The sequence below is a fragment of the Onychomys torridus genome, chromosome 3 (genome assembly GCF_903995425.1).
Source record: "Onychomys torridus chromosome 3, mOncTor1.1, whole genome shotgun sequence".
In the NCBI taxonomy this organism is placed as follows: Eukaryota; Metazoa; Chordata; class Mammalia; order Rodentia; family Cricetidae; genus Onychomys; species Onychomys torridus.
In genome coordinates, this window is record NC_050445.1 from 20835836 (window position 1) to 20856293 (window position 20458).

At 40.4% G+C, this 20458-nt stretch overlaps 1 non-coding gene across 1 annotated transcript; it reads left to right on the forward strand.

Moving 5' to 3' along the window:
* The first annotated feature begins 19694 nt into the window (after positions 1-19694).
* LOC118580942 lies at positions 19695-19857 on the forward strand. The gene has a single exon (XR_004944599.1). It is a non-coding gene; the product is annotated as a U1 spliceosomal RNA (small nuclear RNA).
* Positions 19858-20458: the final 601 nt, after the last annotated feature.

Below are 20458 nucleotides of genomic sequence, written 5' to 3' on the forward strand. Positions count from 1 at the left end.
GTTCAAAAGAAAATGGCCCCCCAAAGGAACTGGCACTATTATGAGATGTGCCCCTGTTGGGATAGGTGTAGTCTTGTTGAAGGAAGTGAGTCACTGTGGGATAAGGCTTTGAGGTCTCTTTTTCTCAAGCTTCCTTCGGCGTGACAATCAGTCAACTTCTCATTGCCTCTGAGTTAAGATATAAGGACTCTCAGCTCCAGCACCATGTCTGCCTGCACACTACCATGCAGCCTACCATGACGATAGTGGACTGAACCTCTAAAACTGTAAATGAGCCCCCTCAATTAAATGTTTTCTTTATAAGAGTTGCTTTCGTCATGGTGTCTTTTCACAGCAATAGAAACCTAACTGAAGCAGTATGTCTAACACTAAAAAGTGACACTCTTTGCCAAATAATAGCACTTACCAGCCTATAGACTCCAACTTCAACTCTCAGCTTGCTTTCCAAGGTCTTGTTTAATCACTCATTATTTACTACTTATTAAGAATAAAAATCTTCTCCTCATGTGCTGCTGTCACAGGGTCTTGTTGCTCTTCTTGCTTTTACCCTGCAAGTATGCTCACCAGGCACTTTGAGTTGCACAATCTTCTTTGTGAGACCCTTTGTTGCACAGGACTGTCCTCCAAGCCAAACTGCTATCTCCAGTTCTTCTGGGGCCTGCACATAAAAGCATCTCATAGCAAAGCCTGTTGGCCATTTACTGTCCCTCATAGATGGAACAGACACCTCTTTCTAAGAGGGATAATCATTGGGCACCTCACCTGAGTATCCACTCACCCATTTCAACCAGTTGTATGCAATTCTGCCCTAATTACACATGGTTTGGGAGAGGGGAATAGAGGATGTATTTGGAGGAGGACAAGGGGAGTGGGTTCAATCTATATAGCCATAGGGGAAGCCATCACCCATCTGGGTGCAGACCTTCCAGTATGGATTCCTGTAATGTTCTTGCCCGTAGCCCTTGTGTTCTTGCCTACAACCCTCCCCTTGTGATCTGAAAGAACATCTAATAAACTCCTTGCTTCCCTAGATGAGCTTTGGTAGAATTGTACCTCAGTTTGTCTTTGGGATCCTAGGGAGAGGGATGTTTACATTTCTCCCAGAGAAGGATTTTTTTTTTTGCAACACCCCCTATTAATATCTTCTCTCAAAGATGTTCACAACATTTGAAAATATCCATAATAAAATAAAAAAAATAGGTGTCCTCCACATACCTGCAATACCAGCTCCATGCAGGGCAGAGACTGGAGGATCATCATCTTGCTGTCCAACAGCCTAGGTGAGAAAGCATGAGCTCCAGGTTCAGGGAAAGACTTTGCCTCAAAGGAATAGGCAGAGGCAAGTAAAGGATATCAAAGTCTTCTTCTCACCTTTAAGTGCGTAAGTGTGAGCATGTATGTGTGCATATACTCATACAGATACACATAAATAATTTTTAAGGTTTGCTGGGTTTTTTTAAACGATCAAAAGAATGGTGTAGTGCATGTGCCTTCCTCTGCGTGGTTTGCCTTTGTCTTCTCGCTGTGCCCTGTGTACTGTTCAACTTTCCCAACAGACTAGGCACTAATATGTTTAATGTGTGTTTCTGCTCTGTCACCATACTCTGAACATGAATGAGCACTAAATAAGTTTATGTTGAGTGACTTATTAGTAGTTTTATTGTGTCACTACAATCAGTGAGGTTTTAAGCATTGAAGAGAGAAATTTTGGCTTTGTCACCAAATGTCACCAAGTTCCTGGTTTCTGAGAGTGAGTTTGCCATGCCAATTTTATCCATTGGGCCTGAGCATTGTCTGCTTAAAACTCGTTTTCTAGACTTCTATAACATCCTGTCCCTAGTATAATGGTCTCGTAAACATGACTTTCACTCCTAACAAATCGATCTATACTGATGTCCCTCCCGTAGACCATAGTGATCTTAAAATACTGAAGCTATGAAGAGCATTACTTTGCAACAATGCTTACAGGCACAGTGTGCAGAACCATCAGGAGGGGGATTTGCTACTGGATTCCATGTGCTCTTGTTCGTAGTATCGTAGATTTTAGTCTTAAGTCTCTTTACTGACACATCCTCATCTTTTCAACAAGGCTTGAGCACATTGAGGTGGGCACTGTTTCTACTGTTTGTTCTGTGTCACCTTTCCTGCTCACAGCAGATGATTTCCAAACAGAAATGAAGCATTAAAGGATCTGAAGCCACTGGTTCTCTAGGGATCAGTAGTAGGACATACAATTTGCCCTAAGATTAAAACAGTAGATGAGTCTCCTCCTGCACCTCTCTCCACAAAATTCCTCCTCTTTCCCTTTGCTTTCTCTTTTTCTTTATGTCCTGCCTTCTCCTTGTTTACCTGTTACATGCTTCCATACCACATTGCTGATTCTGTGTCTTCCTTGTTGCTCTTACTTAATTTCCCCTAGATTCATGTTTAATGTGCTCTAAGCACCTTTCCCATCAAAGTGGTAAATGGTTATAAATATCTTTTAGATATTAGTATATTCGAGTTGTGTATGAATGCATTGACAGTCCAGAGGAAACTGTCATGAACCTTCACTTACAAGATACGGTTGATAAGTTTGGGAACATTATTCCCAGTGTCTATAGACTTCAACAGTTACTAAGTATCTTAGTTAGGGCTTCTAATTGCTGTGAAAAGACACCATGACCATGGCAACTCTTATAAAGGAAAACATTTAATTGGGGTGGCTTGCTTACAGTTCACAGGCTCAGTCTACTATCATTATGGTGGAACATGGCAGAGTGTAAGCAGACACGGTGCTGGAGCTGGAGCTGAGAGTTCCACATCTTGCAGGCAACAGGCAGTCGACTGTGACCCTAGGCAGTATCCTGAGCATCAGAAATCTCAAAGCTGGTCCCCACAGTGACACACTTCCTCCAACAAAGCCTTACCCATTCCAAAAAAACCACATCTCCTAATAGTGCCACTCCCTATGAGATTATGGGGGCCAATTATATTCAAACTACCACATGCCACTCCCTAGCCCCTATAAACTTGTAACAATATCATAATGCAAAATGCATTCAGTTCAACTTCAAAAGCCCCCATTGTTTTTGTTTGTTTGTTGTTTTGGTTTTGGGGTTTTTTTTGTTTTGGTTTGGTTTGGTTTTGGTTTTTCGAGACAGGGTTTCTCTGTGTAGCTTTGCACCTTTCCTGGAACTCACTCTGTAGACCAGGCTGGCCTTGAACTCACAGAGATCTGCTTGCCTCTGCCTCCCAAATGCTGGGATTAAAGGCATGCACCACCAATGCCTGGCCCATTGTTGTATTTTTAAAAAGGCACAGCAGCAGGCAGGAGTCACACCATACAACAGGGCCCACGTAGGAGGTTTATTGAGGGGAGGGGAGTGAAGGGGCAGAGAAGCGGGCAGAGACTTGTCCCTGAGGACAAGAGAGAAGGAAGAGAAAGAAAAAGAGATGGGAGGTGGGCAAGGCCCACCTTTTATAAGGAAACATAGCAAATGCACACAGTGGGTGCTCTTAGTGGCTGTAGCTGAGGATATATAGTCAGGACCCTAAGGGCAGGCCAGTATAGATGCCTAAATGTTAACAAACACCCATAGTCTACAATTGTCCCAACAGCGTTTTAAAGCCCAAAGTTCAAAGTCTTTTCTGAGATCCATACAATATCTTAACTGTAAATGCCCTGTAAAATCAAAATCAAAAAACATATCACATACTTCCAACATATAATGAATGGCACAGGATATACATTACCATTCCAAAACATAGGGAAAAGGGCATAATGAGGAAATATGGGACCAAAATAAGACTGAAATCCAGCTGGGCAAACTCCAAACTCTGCATCTCCATGTCTGATGTCAAAACACTCTTCAGATCTCCAACTCCATCTAACTTTGTTGATTGCAACATACTTCTTTCTCTAGGGAAGGTTCCACTCCCTATTAGCACCTCTCCTCAGCAGGTAATCCAAAACTCTGGCATCTCTAACATCTTGGATTCTCCAAGGCAATTCAGGCTTCAACTTCATAGCTTTACACAATGACCTCTCTACTAGGCCTCCATTCAGGAACATCCCTGACATGTGTCTGGCCTCAGCAGCTTTCTTTAGACATTAAGACAAATTATATAACCCCTTTCTTCTATCCTTAGTTCAAAAGCCAGAACCACATGGCCAAAGCTGCCAAGTTCTGTTGCTCACTGGGGCTGGAACATATAGCCCTCTCATTCAATTGCATCTTCATGAGCTTTCAGTCCTTCACTGCCTAAACTTGCTTGTCCTGAAACTTTCTCTGTAGATCAAGCCGGCCTCAAACTCAGAGATCCACCAGCCTCTGCCTTCCCAGTGCTGTGATTAAAGGCATGCCTCACCATCCCTGACTCTAAGCTTTTTTAGCTGGGTAGAATGTTGCCCTGAGGTCAGCACTCCCTTTATTCCATTTCTTAAGCTACTTATCTCCTTGAACCTAGGACTTAGCTCCATTCTACTTCCTGGTGTTCTTTTTCTCCTCAAAATTTACTTTCTGTAATTTACCCTGCTCACTTTGCTCCTTTTCATTATAAATCTTTATCAGAGTTAACACTAAAAACCACAAACAGTCTATACTAGGCTGTTTCACTTTAACCTCAGGCAGACTCCTCAGACAAGGGCAAAAATCAGCCACTTTCTTCACCAACATATCACAAGACCAGTCTATAGGCCACATACTAACATTCTTCTCCTCTGAAACTTCTTGGTCCCTACAGTTCATCAAATCACATTTAGCACCACTGTCTTCAATGCCCCTACTAGCACGACCCATTAAGCAATGCTTAAAATATTCCATTGCTTTCCTAACCCAATCTCCTAAAGTTCATATTACTCCAAACAAAAACATGGTCAGGCCTATCACAACAATACCTCAGGCCTTGGTACCAACTTTTGACTTAATTAAGGTTTTATTGCTGTGAGGATATACCATGGCCTCACAACTCTTACAAAGGAAAATATTTATTAGTGTGGCTTACCATTTCAGAGGTTTGGTCCATTATCATCGTGGCAGCATACAGGAAGACATAGTGCTGGAGAAGGAGCTGAGAGTTCTACATCTTGATCTTCAGGCAATAGGAAGTACACTGTGTCCACACTGGGCATAGTTTGCACATAGGAGACCTCAAAGCCCATTCCTACAGTGACACACTTCCTCAACAAGGCCATACCCTCTCCAACAAAGCCACACACCCTAATAGTGCCACTCCCTATGAAATTATGGGGCCCAATTACATTCAAACTACCACACTAAGCAACTTTTATAGGAATCATCAAATTTCATGTATGCATTCCTTAATTTGCTTAACAAACACTCATTGCATGTCTTTGTTACTCTTTAAGGTATGAATCCTTATACACCACATACATTCTTTCAGAAAACTCACAGCATTGTTTGCCTTGAGTTAGAAGAACAAGGTCATTAAGGTTATAGTAAATTACTCAATGATGGATTATCCTAGACAATATTTTCCCAAATCTTTGTATAGTCTGTCACAAACAGGTCAAAGATCACATTACTCTTCTGCCAATTCTCACTCCATAGATGCTCCTCACAGTCTGCACTATGGACCAGAGGGCAGAAGTGTGCCGAAGCTTTAACATAAGTCTGGTGCATGAATACAAAGTTCTGAGTTGCAGCTGGAATGCTGTCCAAGTACATAGCATTATACAGCAAGTAAAAAGCAATTGAGACATAAATAACAGAAAGGCAAATGTCAGTCAGTGTGGACCTCCTTAACGGGGTAATGTGCAGAATTCCATGTAGTTGACTCTTTATCATTGGAGAACAATGTATTCATTCAGCCAGCTAAGGAGGCAGGACCAACACCAGGTTTCTGTACTTTCTAAACCTTACTGTTTTACTATGACCCCCATGTGATATCTCCCTCCCAACAAACTTGCAAGAATTAGACCAAAAACTTCATACCTTGATATTATTTAGAAATGAGCATTACTACTAAAAAACAAAGAATTTGGCATTTATCAATCTCATTTTACTCCACAACTGGAGTAAATATCCTGATTTGAAACTATTTTGGTGAACCACTTTTAGTATATTTCCAAGTAATGGCTACTTTTGTCCTAAGCATTGAGAAAAAGTCACTTAGTGTTTTCATATACCTGCTGAATGTCACACAACACTTCCTGAGATATGACAAGCACTTAGTCCATGTCTCAATGGCATTTGTACCTAGGGGGTACAAATTGCTTTATTCCTTGGTGGTAGGAATTTTTCTCACACATACTGCTAAAGAACCAGTGTTTGGGGGTGGGCTGATGAGAGTGTGATGAAACTGTGTAGTGCACCTCCAGAGATTCGGTTTTACCATCTAAATGAAACACAGTATTCTAAAATCAGTTAATTTTACCTTATATTGTCATGCAAAAACTAAAACGCTGGATTTTTATAAAGACTTTTTGCAATGCTGAAATGTTCTCTGTATTTCTAAACTACAAATACATTAAGTATCATCTATATAATTTTAATGACTTAAGCCAATAAAGTCACTTAGTTGTTTGTTTTTCTTTTTTATCTTTATATATTGTCACAATCCACTTGATACTTTAAAAGATTTATAGGTCTGGTGAGAAAACTCAAGATAACCTGAGTCCAAAATCTGGAAACAAATCCCAAAAGTTATCGTTTGACTTCCACATGGGGATTGTGGCACCCACATGCCCACAATTACTAGTATATGTATTACATACACACACACACATACACACACACACACACACACACACACACACACACACACACACCACATTAGTAATAATAAATGCATTTTATAGATTTCCAATGGCACTTCAGAATGCAGGAGAAATCACTCGTGTGTTTGATTTACCATATTGTACTTCAATAAAAACTTCAAAGTGCATGTTTGGCCATGTGATGGTGGCACATGCCTTTAATCCCAGCACTTAGGAGGCAGAGCCAGGTGGATCTCTGTGAGTTTGAGGCCAGCCTGGTCTACAGAGCAAGATCCAGGACAGGCATCAAAACTACACAGAAAAACCCTGTCTCGACCAAAAAAAAAAAAAAAAAAAAAAAATCGTGCGTGTTTGTCTAGTATGTGCACTTTCATCTTCAAGGAAATTTTAGGAAGATGGTTCTAAAAATAAAATCAACCTCAGCTCTATGACCAAGACTAATCAACTTCCCATGTACCATTTCGTGCTTTGAGTTATCCAAAAGCACATACTGTCTAGATCTATTTAGAAACATAGAAAGAGATGAGTGTGTGTGCATTGAGGGATGCAGCTATTGCAGTCAGAAGCCTAACATGAAGTGATTTGTTAGTGTAAGGAGGTCTACAGTGACTGATTTTTGCCTTTCTGTTATTTATGTCTCAATTGCTTTTTACTTGCTGTATAATGCTATGTACTTAGGCAGCATTCCAGCTGCAACTCACATTTGATGCCTGCTTGAGTACTTGCCACATATGTGATCTGGAGCAAGCCACTTGATATCTCTAACCATCAGCATCCTCAACCATTGGTTGGAGGTGATAATCTCATACTCCTTGGTCATATTGTGAAGATTCAGTAAGTTAGTTCTTGTACTATATACTTTAATGCAGTACTTAAAATAAGTTATGATACCAAGTAGGAGAGATGTGAGAAAGAAGAGTCTAAGGCCCTTTCTAGCTATCCCTTTTTATCTCTCGGGAAACAATTCCATCAGCAGAAAATGAGTAACCACACTCTCCTTAGTGCTGCATCTCTAGTGACTAGGGATAGAAGTATGTTTTCTTTGTATTTTCTGGACCAAGTGAGGAGAGGAAGACATTGGTCTAATCCCAGAGCAAGTTAGGCAGCAGGGTCGGGTCCCTCAACTTAGAACCCATTTACTTTATCATTGGCTGAAAATGCAATGCGCAAGCTAAAGACCAAACACAAATCAACTAAAAATCTAGTGCTGAAAAAGTTGTGTTATCCTAACAGAGCCTCAGTGGTAGGACCTGCAGGGTTATTCTTTAGACACGAGCAACGGCAATTACAATGGCTTACCAAGTGGTACAGTGTAGAGAGACTTCTGCTAGGCACACAGCATATGTTAGGCAGTATGATTTTTATTAAAATCCTATGATGGAGACTCAGAAAAAAACAAGTAATTTTTTTGCATTTGCAGTTATTAAAAAGAAATACAGGGATCCAAATCTAGGTTCAGTGAGTTCCCAAATCATATTCTTTCCACAATACCACATAACTCCCTAGTGGAAACTGAACAACTTTAATCTTCTGCATGACAAATACTGACCTGGTGCTGGGAATCAAGATAATACAGCAAGGGCATTGGGCCACCATGCTGTCAGCTGTGGCAAATTTACAGCGTTTACTGATTTTTAAGTTCAAAAAACAGAGCAATATGGAAGAAAAGATTTATCTTCATTTCCAAACAGAAATATTGGAAATTTAGTCAATATCAGAAAATTAACCTGGCTCGTTGTTACTCAACTGTGACAAGAGAAATCAGCAGCCTCATTTACAAGCTTGACCTGCTCTTTCCATCATTTTGATTCTGACCATCTACACTGAAGGCTAGTCACGTCCCTTCATCCCACAGATTCTGAAGAACTGACCAAAGCCACTTCTGGTCATTCACATTTAGGGAGAAATGTCAAGTTGATGGTTTTCTCTTCCATGTCCATTCCTGTTCCATTCAGCACCATTCTTTAAAATCAGGTTAAAGGAACTAAGTGCTTGATGCTCACTCACATCTCTCAGAGAAAGAATGTTTCAAGTCACTGATAGATGCATAGGGACCACTCTGACCCCCAAGATAAGTGGTCTCAGCTCAGTTTCATAAAACTCCTTTCATAAAAGTGTCAGCTCACAGAATCTCTAGAGGATTAACCTCCCAGCTCTCACTTTTTGAGGCACCTCGGTTTTTGAACCTAAGGAGAACTGCAGCCTGTTGGCAGCAGCTAAAACATCCTGAGAGCTGGGTGCACTCCACGGTGAAGTGTGTGCTTACTCTGTGCAAGGATCCAGGTTCAAGTCTCTCTATTGCAAAAAAAGACAATAGATAAAAAACCTCCCAACCTGATGAAACTGCTCTTGTGTATTTCTAGATGTTACCCTTTTAAGTAGAAACATAAATCTTTGTCCTACTATGACTAATTATTCAACGCTGCAGTCTGTCAACATGCCCATGAACATATACATGGAGATTACAAAGGACATACACCAAGGAAATAACAACTTTTTATTGTCCTCATCTTCCCACTTAGTTAACACATACTTATATACCTCTACTGTATAGCAAGTGCACTTGGTCTTAAAGACACAATGTTACCTCTGCCTTCCTACATAAATGATAAAGGGAAAGAGTATTATCAGTAAATTCTTTTATCGTACACAAGATATAAAAAGTGAAAAGTATAAGGACATTGTTGACATGACCTTAGTAGCTCCAGAAACCTAGGGATAAAAATCCAGTGGGTCTTCATGCTCCAGGATTTGCACTCATACAACAAGGCTTAATGAAATTTTTTAATTTTCGAGTAGATGACATGTCAAATGCAGTTTACACTTCTCAGCCAGTAACTATATTTCTTACAAGGGGCTATTACATTTTTAGAGACAGACACAACAAGTAATAAGAGTTTTATTTGAGAGGAGAAACAATCATGCAGCTTATTTTAGATGAAAGGAGTATAATAAATTTATGAGACCTCACATACAGCTCAAATATAATAAGTTAGAAGGATTAATTGAATTGTGAGCTACAGTAGCCGGCACTAGTAGAATGCCATTTTATGGCGCTCTGTAATACAGTTTATCATCGACTCCATGGAATTCCCACAATATATTAGCTTCGGTGTGACAATAAAGCACACACAGTGAGGGGCATGTCCCTTTTGACACACATTCTCTTCCCACACTTATTTTACCAGGGAAACAACTCCGGTGCAGTTTAATTAAACCGCACTGCAATGAATTAGTCCAGGTCTTCGCCTTCTGACAGAGAGGGGCCTGGCAGTACCACAGGGGTTTGTCCCCTTCTGACACCAAAGAGACTTCAGAAAACCTGGGAAAGAAAGTGCAGGACTCCTCAGATGACAGTGTCACTGGGCAAGTCCAGAGCTGTCAATCAGGAGACTTAAGGAAGCACTAACCCCTTAAGGAAAGTGTTTGGATTTCTCTGGTTGTTGACTCTGTGTCCGTTTTCTGAGCAGCATCTAAATGTCTTGGGAGGGCCAGCTGTGCTGTGTTCCTGAGCTGGGGACAAGAGCATCATTGCAGCCTTCCAGCAAAAAGAGCTTTGCTTATTGAGAGTCTACTGTGTATTCATAGCTCGCTTTGGGAAGGCAAGCCAGAAAGTAATAACATGAAATAAACTTAGGATGATGATGAGTTCAAATAACTCTATTGCAAAGAACATATTAATAAAAAACATTTTTGCTCAAAGTACAAATTCTCCAGATGAACATGAGCTACCGTATAAAGAGAGGAGATTCCTTATTTCCCCAGAGCTCTTGAGCAACAGTGTCGGATTTATACCCCCAAGAGCACAGAAAAATCTTGCATTATTCATGCATATTAGTATTCTATCTCAATGCTGTTTATTAATGCATGAGAGTGTTTTGGAATTGAAAATAAAAATTTACAAGACGATTACATTTTAATAACTGCCTCTAGCTAGATACAGTGAATATTTAAGTGAACCAATACACAAAGACCTCAAAAGAATTTACGAGACAGTGGCAATTAGACTCTAATAACTTGGCTCCACCAGAACTACTGGGTTCTATTTAGATGCCAGACATGGCACCTTAGTGATGAGCACACCCTGTCGCCACCCTGACTTTGGCTGGGGACGCTGAGAAATGACAGTTCCATTAGGTGTTATGTAAAGAAGCTGACCTCAAGCACTCGGCACTTGATCTTTGCACTGAGAGTGACCATTTGTCACTGCTACTCAGGGCAGGGACTCAGGTAACCCAGTGCAATTATCACCCGTTATTTCAAAGAATAGGATAGTTATGTGTTTACCAAGCCTCACAGAGACAATGCAAATTGTCTTAGGAAAAAAATGGGTAGAAAAATTAAAAGTGAAAAATAAAGTGTTTTTCTCATTGGAAATATGTTACAATCATTCTGAAATTTTTGATGAAGGAAAAGAAAGGAGATTTATTGGAACTCAAAAAGAGTTGGGTTTTTGTTTTGTTTTGTTTTGTTTTTTTGGTTTTGTTTTGTTTTTTCCTAGTACATTCTTTTCATTTACAGGTAAAAGTATTTCTGTCAGTAGACATGTTTATTACGGCAAGCACATTAACACACAGCAGAGAGAGGGAGGGTGCTTCCCTAGCAAAGGCATCTTTCAGTGGTGCTATAGTGCCGTCGGTTCAGACCTGTGGAACGGGAGCAGTCCCCACAACCTGTTCAAACCCCAGAGATAATGTCATTCTTTGTCATTTAGACAACCTGGACTCTGAGCCAGTTAGTTCCCCATCTTCTGGATCCTCTTCACTTTGGGGACTCTTCATAATTGTAGCTACCTCATATTGGTGATCATTACTCATGGCCTGAGTGCCTTACTGAGTCATGGCAGCTCATACTTGTTACCTTATAAATAAGCTGAAGGTTAGACACAATATGATCTGCTCAAATGCAACAGAGCTAACTAGGTAGCTGAGTTGCTGTTCAATCTGAATAGCTGTCATGTGAAAGTACACTCTTTTTTTTTTTACTTGTTTTTATTATATTTTTTTATTTTTAATTTTTTTTTAATTTATTTATTTATGGTTTTTTTGAGACAAGGTTTCTCTGTGTAGCTTTGCGCCTGTCCTGGAACTCGTTCTGTAGACAAGGCTGGCCTCGAACTCACAGAGATCCGCCTGGCTCTGCCTCCCAAGTGCTGGGATTAAAGGCATGCGCCACCACTGCCCAGCTCATTTTGATTAATTATGTATACATGTGTGGGCTGGAATACATGCACATGAATGCAAGTGCCCACAGAGATTTCCTGGAGCTGGGGTTACAGGCAGCTGTCAGCCGCCTGATGCAGGTGATGGGAACTGGACTCAGGTCCTCTGGAAGAGGACTATGTACTCTTCACCACTGAGCCATCTCTCCAGCACCTGAAAGTGCACTCTTGTTGTACAACTTGAAATACTATAATGTGAAAGTATACACTTGTTCTTCAGGCTGAGTAACTAGAGTGTGAAAGCACATACTGATAAATTTTTATCTATCTGACTGCTCTCTTAAAATCAAAAGCCGGGAGATTTTCTCTGACTCTCACTTTTATGCTATATTTTTAAACAAGCTAATTTCTTTCACATGGTGATTCATTTCATTTTTCTAGAACATCCTACTATATAGCTGCTTTTAAAATGTCAAATCTGATAAAGCAGTATTTTTATCTGGTTTTCTTTTCCTAGAAGTGAGGTCAGTCTCATCCTCATGTACCTGTTCCTCCCCGGAAGGAAAGTAAAACATTTCCTTTCCAGGGGACCTGCATGCACCTCCAACCCAGGAAATGAAGTCCGTCATAATCGTCAAAGGAAGAACAGTAACAAGACCCACAGCTCCACGAGCAAGCATCTGCTTTCCTGTCACTACATCTCCTACCACGACACTGGATCAGAAAGACCGAGATGCAATAGCGGTCACTCAGGTGCTTTTTCATTTCCTAGAATCAAATATAAAGAACCACATTTGTAGTCAGATGTGGTGGCTTGCATCTGTATCCTAGCATGCAGGATGCAGAGACAGAAGAGCACCATGAGTTTGGGGACAGTTTGGGCTCTAAGATAAGTTCTAGGTCATTTTGGGCTGCAGAGTAAGACCTTATCTCAAAAGCAATTTTTTTAAAAAGTCACCTTGTTTTCTGGGTTTGCTTTTAGTATGGTTTGGTTTGGGGTTTTGTTGTGTATCCCTGGAGTTTCTCTGTGTATCCCAGGCTGGCTTCAAACTCAGCTCAAATTCAAAAACAGAGATCTGCCTGCCTATGCCTCTGCCTCAGGAGTACTGGGATTGAAAGCACGCACCACCACCACCTGACTTAGCACCTTGTTTTACAGTATTTATGAAACAAAAGTCTGTGTCACCCCTTGTCAAGCATGTGACTGACACATATTTAAAATTGCAGCACTTGGGAATCTGAGGCAAAAGGGATTGTAAGGCCAGTTTAGACTATATAGTAAGATGTATTCAGGGGAAAAAAAGGAAGAAAGAAAGGGCGGAGAGAGGGAGAGAAAGAAAGGAAGAAGGGAAAAGGAAGGAAAAAGGGAAAAGAGGAGGAATTGAGGGAAGGAAAAGAAAGGAAGAAGGAAGGAAGGAAAAAAGGAAAACACTGACTCTAGATGCTACTTATGAAATCGGTAACATCTATGTATATGAAAAATCTCAAAAATATATTGAGGACTGGAGACAGCTCAGTTATTAAAGGTTAAATCACATACTTCTAAAGGACAAGAGTTTGAGTCCCAGCAACCATGCCATCACATCCCACTTCTGCAATTTCCCTTTTAGTCTAACACCCAAGAGATAGAGACAGGCAGATCTCTATGTTCTAGTCCAGCCAGGGCTACACAGTGAAACCGTATCTCAAAATTGGGTGTGTAAGTGTAGGGATGCTGAATTTTCTAAGAGTTACAAAGTAGTAAAAATAGCATGATACATTTTACATAAACTTTTTTGCACACGTTCAGACTAACCCTTAGCACAAGATACATCCAGCAAAAAAGGAGACAATTTCTAGTCATTAAAGACAAAACCACAAATCACTAGCTGCCCGGGGTTAGGTGTGAGGGGTGTTGGGTGTGATTAGAAGGAAGGCAAGAAGGGAGCGAAGGCATGAGGAATGAGTGCTACTTCTTGATCTCAGCAGTGGTCACATCAATCTACACACGTAGCAAAAATGAGCCAGCATGGCCAGTGAGATCCCTCTTGATACTGGAGCTTCCTGCCAAACCCGATGACCTGAGTTCTTTTCCTAGGACTCCTGTAGGTTCTCCTCTGACCTACACGGGTGCACATACATACAAAACTTTAAAACCGTGAATGTAGTTTAGAATGTTTTTAAGTGCCTGAACTTCATATGTACATGGTAGCAATGCATGTTCAAGGTTTTGCCATTGCATTATTTTCTGGGGTAGTAAATACTGAGAGAAAGTGGTGAAAAAAGAAAAGGCATGACCTCTATCCTATCTTCGTGTGACTTCCTACATATTGTAGATCTGTATCTCAAAACAAAAGGCTTCATTTTTTAATGCTAGTCTTGGTTGTACTAAAGTATAAGTAGAAAAGTTGGAGCTGGAAAGATGTCTTAGAGGTTAAGAGCACTACCTGCTCCGCCACAAGTTCAGGTCCCCGCACTGGCAATTGCTCAGAACTCCAAATCCAGGGGGTTTTATGCTGTCACCTTCCCTCCAAGGGCAATGCACTCTCATGCTCAAATCCCTACACAGATATACATATATCTACATAGTTAAAAACAAAAATAAAGTATTTAAAGAAAAGTATAAAATCTTTTAGTATTATTTGATTATTTCTCAGTGTTATCTGTTCAATACTTAATATTTAAAGAACTATCACAGCAGTGAGCCACACAAATTGTAAATAGTATATAAGCCAAAACATTTGACCCTGATATCACATCAGAAAAATAACATGTGCAAGCTGAACATGGTGGCTTATGCCATGAATTATATCACAGAGACTGAGGCAGGAAGATTACGACAAATTCAGGATTAACTTCATAACCAGCCTCTGCTTCATAGTGAGACATTGACTCTAGAAAAACACACACACAGCAGTGTGGTACATATCCCAGAGAGAATAGATCTATTAGATACTTCACATAAAGGTAATTCTCAGAGAGATTTGGGAATACTTCGAGTATATGGGATAGATAATGTGTTGGAAGCTAACTCAAATTTTAAAAGAGTGTTACTGTTTACATGGCATAAAAAGGATGTTTATCCCTTGCTAGAAGTCAACAACAAGGAATACAAGCATGATGTAAGCTTCACTTAGTAATCAGGGGTAGGGTGGGAGGTAGTCATAGATTTGCCTATGCATGTGCACACAGAGGACAGAGTAGAACATTAGGTGTCAATTCAACTGAGATGTCTAGTCAGCCTGGTCGGATACTCATGTAATGACCTTCAAAATAAAAAAATAAAAAAAATTTAAGTCTCACCTGGAAACTTTATCCTCTCTCTCTCTCTCTCTCTCTCTCTCTCTCTCTCTCTCTCTCACTCACACACACACACACACACACACACACACACACACACACACACACTTAGTAGGGTCTCAAACTCAGAACTAATATGAAGTAGCAGGACTGGTTAATTCTTTGTTAGAAGTATTCTTGTGCAGTGGAAACGCTGAACAACATCCCCGGCTTCCACCCACTGGGTCAGAGCAGCAGGCACCACTCTAGGGTCACTGTAACCAAAAATGACCTAAGGAACTGGGTATGAAGTTCAAGAGAAGAATGACATCATAATTCATGTCACGCCCTAGGTTTGATACCAGCAATGAAAGGAAGGAAGGAAAGAAGAAGAAAGGAAGAGAGGGACGAAGGGAGGAGAGAGGGGGGATGGAGGAGGGATTCTTATATGGTTTTGGTCAGGCAGAAAGGAAAGAGAGTAGAAATGGCTTCTAGTTAAGAACAACTGGGAGACGTTTCATCTATGAACACTCGGGATTATTATAGGTGCTCCTTCACTTTAACCCTAGCCGTTCTAGAATGAATAAACACAATTCCAAAATGAAAAGATGAAGAATATGAATAAATCCAATGAAAAAGATGAGATAAGAAATAAAATAATAATCAAGACTGCAATTAAGAACTATTAAGATAAGGGTTGTGGAGACATTCATTATAATAAATATAAGTATAAAGAGGTTTGCTCATTTTAAATTGAATTTACTCTACTAACCAAAAGTGAACAAATGTTTACATAAATCACAGCATCCAGGTCTCCCTCTTCGGAGGATAAGTTCAGAAAGAAAAGAGGGCTTATGCTCCCACCCACATCCTCCAGTACAGCAGCCAGCGTCCTGCGGTATCCCATTCTCTCTCCATCTAATTGCACAAATAATGGTGACATTTCCAAGGTTAAACTTGACTGTCACTTTTTAATCATTTATTATTTTTCAACAACTTAACATGACGAAAAAGTACTAAATCAATTCTTCTCACTTTGATAGTAGCATATAAGATTTCCTTAGTAAAATAGAATTATTTTGTAACAGACCAGAACAAATGGTTTCCGTCTTCAAAAAACAAAAGTAAACAATAAGATCAAGCTAATTTAAAAGATCCTAGTCAGAGGAGAAAATTGTCAAGTTTCAGTTCACCTGCTTCATCATTAAAGTCTTATGTTCGAATAAAATATTAATGAATTTGTGTGTCTATGTTCCTCCTGACTTCTTTTATTACTGTGTTGTATTTTAAAAAGCTCAATTTTATATTTGGCCATAATTGTTTATTTAAAGCGGAAACAAATATTTTTATTTTAATATTTTTAATTTTAATTTTTCATTTATTTTGGCTTTTCTGAGACAAGGTCTCACTTTGTAGCTCTGGCTGTCCTGGAATTTGCTTATGTAGACCAGGCTGGCCTCTGCCTCCAGAGTACTGAGATCAATGGTGTGCACCATCATGACCAATAAATAAAATAAACCACAAAAGTAGTAAACTGGAAGTAAACAGATATCTCTCTCCACTTCAACTTTCTGTCTCACACCCTGAACTGAATCTTGTCACAAAAATTTGGGAAAGATTTACAAAACATCAATACCTAGACACACAGATGCACATGTGGACATTTATTTTGCCGTATAAAAACAATGTGCTTACTACTCTGAGTCATTGTTGCACTTAAGATATACAGGATGAGAAACTTCAGTTGCCTCTTAGAGAGCTAAACTTCATTCTTTGCAATATTATTTTACTATTACACGTGTGACTGCGCCCTAATGTATTAGCAGATCTCTACTGACACATGTGTAAGCTGCTTCCAGCTTTCTCCGTGTGACTTACTGAAAACATCTGTGCATATACTTTCTTGAGTGTTAGCTCCTGGAAGATAAAATTGCAACATTGGCATACCTGAGCCAACGGCATGTGCAAGTTAATTCTTGGAAGATATTACTAAGTCACCCCAGATGTGAGTTTGCCCCCATTGGTACTTCCATGAATAGTATGTCTCAATAACTTGTCTTGTACAACCTCACCTTGACAGACGTGCAAACAAAAGCAAGCACCCTTTCCTCTTCAGTTCCCCCATCACACACCTTGGTCGTGAGTCTGCTCATGTTATCCTTCCTACTGGAAATGTTTCCTTTGTTGAATAGTTAATATTTAAGTACTGAATATTTGAGGTATGAACCCTGGGCAATAAGGTACAACTTGGGCATTAACTATGGAATTTAGAACAACTGGACTTTTGTCACCCCATTGTAATGAACAGGAGGACTGTAAATTCTAACTTTCACACTCCGTGGTGTCTTGTTAGAATGGCTTGGTTGACACACACATAGACGCAGCCATTAAAGACTATTTTTTAGAAAATAAGTTGCTATTGGTTTTAGTAATAGTCATTGATTACCATTTTCATTCTCTTTTTTTCCTAAATATAGAATCGAAGAACCTTTTAGCACTTCCTCGCATCCTTTAAAATAACTTCAAGATATTTATCAGACCTTTGGCCAATACCTCCCCAAAACACAAATTTTCAAACCTCAGTAACAAAAGTTACCTAATGATTAGCAATGTAAAGATCAATCAGTCAATGACTTCTTACCTGAAACCAAGCACCAGACCTCTCTTAAAAGCTCTACAAAGAATCTAGAAGTGGAACACAGGCTGCAGCCGAGAAGGAATCTTTACAGTTTAGGCACAAGCACCAAGTGGTGGCTCCATGAGAAAGAATTTTCCCTCTGCAAACCAGCTGCAGACACAGTGGAGTTACACCCACCGCAAAGCTCTGCTGTGATGTATTAATTTACACCTACTGTGCCACTCAATTAGAAGCCAAAGGCCGGCTGAGCCTGGGCACATAACTTCCACTGGAACCTGATCGGATTTTGCACTTGCTAGTCAAAACTTTAAATCACAGTGCCTGAGGATTTGCAGCAGGACAAATGAAAGCCTGAGAATTTTTTTTATAGTATGGTTGGTTAGATGATGTGTGAGGCCAGAATGTCTACAACAGGCAGTGAGCTGGTCCCCTTGAAAACAGTAGGTAGACAGATAACAGAACAGCTGTGAATTACAGAAGTTATAAATGCCACAAGTTAAATGCTTCCACGCCAAGTTTTTCAAGTACAGTTGACATCACTAAATAAGACTTTATGGCTAAAATAAAACAGTGTATAATGATTATTCTTTCTCTAAAGCTGTATTTTCATGCTGTATGTGTTTTGTGGAAAGGAATCCTATTTGTCAGTATCAAAACAGCAAGCAATGATGACTTCTTTATTAGTAACTGAATGACTCATATTTGGGAAAAATATACTTGTAAGAGTAATACTAGTGACTGGAGAGATGGCTCCGAGGGTAAAAGCCTACACTGTTCTTGCAGAGTACTGGAGTTCAGTTTGCAGCACCACCTGTAATTCCCGCTTGAGGAGATCCAACACCCTCTTCTGTCCTGGTTGGATGCACACATATGTGGCATACACCCACAAGGATACACACACATACAGATAAAAATAAAAGACAATAGTAGTATTATCACTCAGACTTCATGGCTGCCATGCTACATCCCAGAGTTCTTCACTATAAACAGCACACAACGATCGATAGCTTCCAGAACATTAACAAGGCATGGAAGGACGTGTCCTACCAAACAATGATTACATTCCAAGCTGCTAGGAAAACTGAGGAAAGATATCGCAAGCTCAAAGCCTGCCTGAAATACAGAGTGAATCCAAGGCTAGCTTGAAGAACTTAGTAATACAATGTCTCAAAATAAAACAAATAGAAAATGGGAGAGGAGGGTTGGACATAAAATTCAATCCATAAAGTTCTTGCCTGGCATTCACAGGGCCCTGGGTTTGATCTTCCATACTGCTAAAAGCAGGGGGGAGGGATGACATGAGGACTGGGGATGACTCATCCAACAATAAGAAAGTCAACCGGTACATATCTCAGCATCCCCGCCCACTGCCGGGAACTTCAACAATGGTTATAGGCCATTGAAACATAGTTATTACTAGGGCGGGTTTAAGCAAACAATTCGGTACTGGCTTTCTATTCACCTCATTATTCTTGGTTCTCTTTGTCTCCAAATGCATTCAGGTTATTTTCCTATCCCGCCTCTTTCTGTGGTGGGAGCTTGTTCCCTTGTGGTAGCAGTGGCAGAAGGGCCTAGAGCACTCATCCTTAACTGTCCACTTCCAGCTATCAGCCTTTAACCACGGTCATGTCACCAGAAGCCAGGGCTTCCATGTCTTCCCTTGTGACCTCTCTGCTGACCTTCTCCATGCATGTGGACCCCCACAGACATTGCTGTTTTCTTACTAATCAATCGATGACCTTCTTAAAGCTTTACAAAATCCTAGTAGACCGTGTATTACCCATGCAGTGGGCAGTTTTGGATCTACTTCTTGTGTGATGTCATTTTGACACATCATGGAGCACGACCCACAGTATTTCCTGGCCTGCAGAATTTGTGACTAATTCTCCCACAATACATCCTTAAAACAAAAATTTATACTTACTTGGCAGGGGAGACACCATGATCAAGCAGGTGATTTTCCCAGGGCGTGGCTCACCCATTGCACTTGGGTGTGTTGAACCCTGCAATTTCCCCAAACACGGGAGACTCGACTGCAGAATTTGTGGTAGTGGGGGACTGCGTTCGCGCTCTCCCCTGGAATAAAAAAAAAAGAAATTATCTCGTTTCTGTTTTTTTAAGACCGTATTTTGTTTGGGGGCATTGTTTTAATTTTTATTGTTTTATTATAAATATTTATTTTAAATGTTTTCGTACCTCATATTTTGATCATGTTTTCCCCTCCCCCAATGCCTCCCAGATCCTCCCAACCTCCCTCCCTACTCCAACTTCATTCTCTCTCTTTCTCTCTCTCTCTCTCTCTCTCTCTCTCTCTCTCTCTCTCTCACACACACACACACACACACACACACACACACACAATCAGAACAAACAAAAAATTAGTAAAACTATGTATACCATAAACGTGCCTGGTGCCCAGAGAGGCCAGAAGGAGGGCAGCAGAACCTCCAGAACTGGAGTTACAGATGCTTGTGAGCCACAGGGAGAAAGCACTGGGTTCAGAAGCCAGGTCCTCCACAAGAACAGCAAGTGTTCTTTTGTCTTGTTGCTGCTACTGCTGCTCTTTGTTTTTAAAATAGTGCCTCACTAGTAGCTCTAGCTGATCTAAAACTCACTGTGTAGACCAGGCTGGCCTCAAGACCCATCTGCCTTCTGAGTGTCTGTGTTAAAGGCATGCACC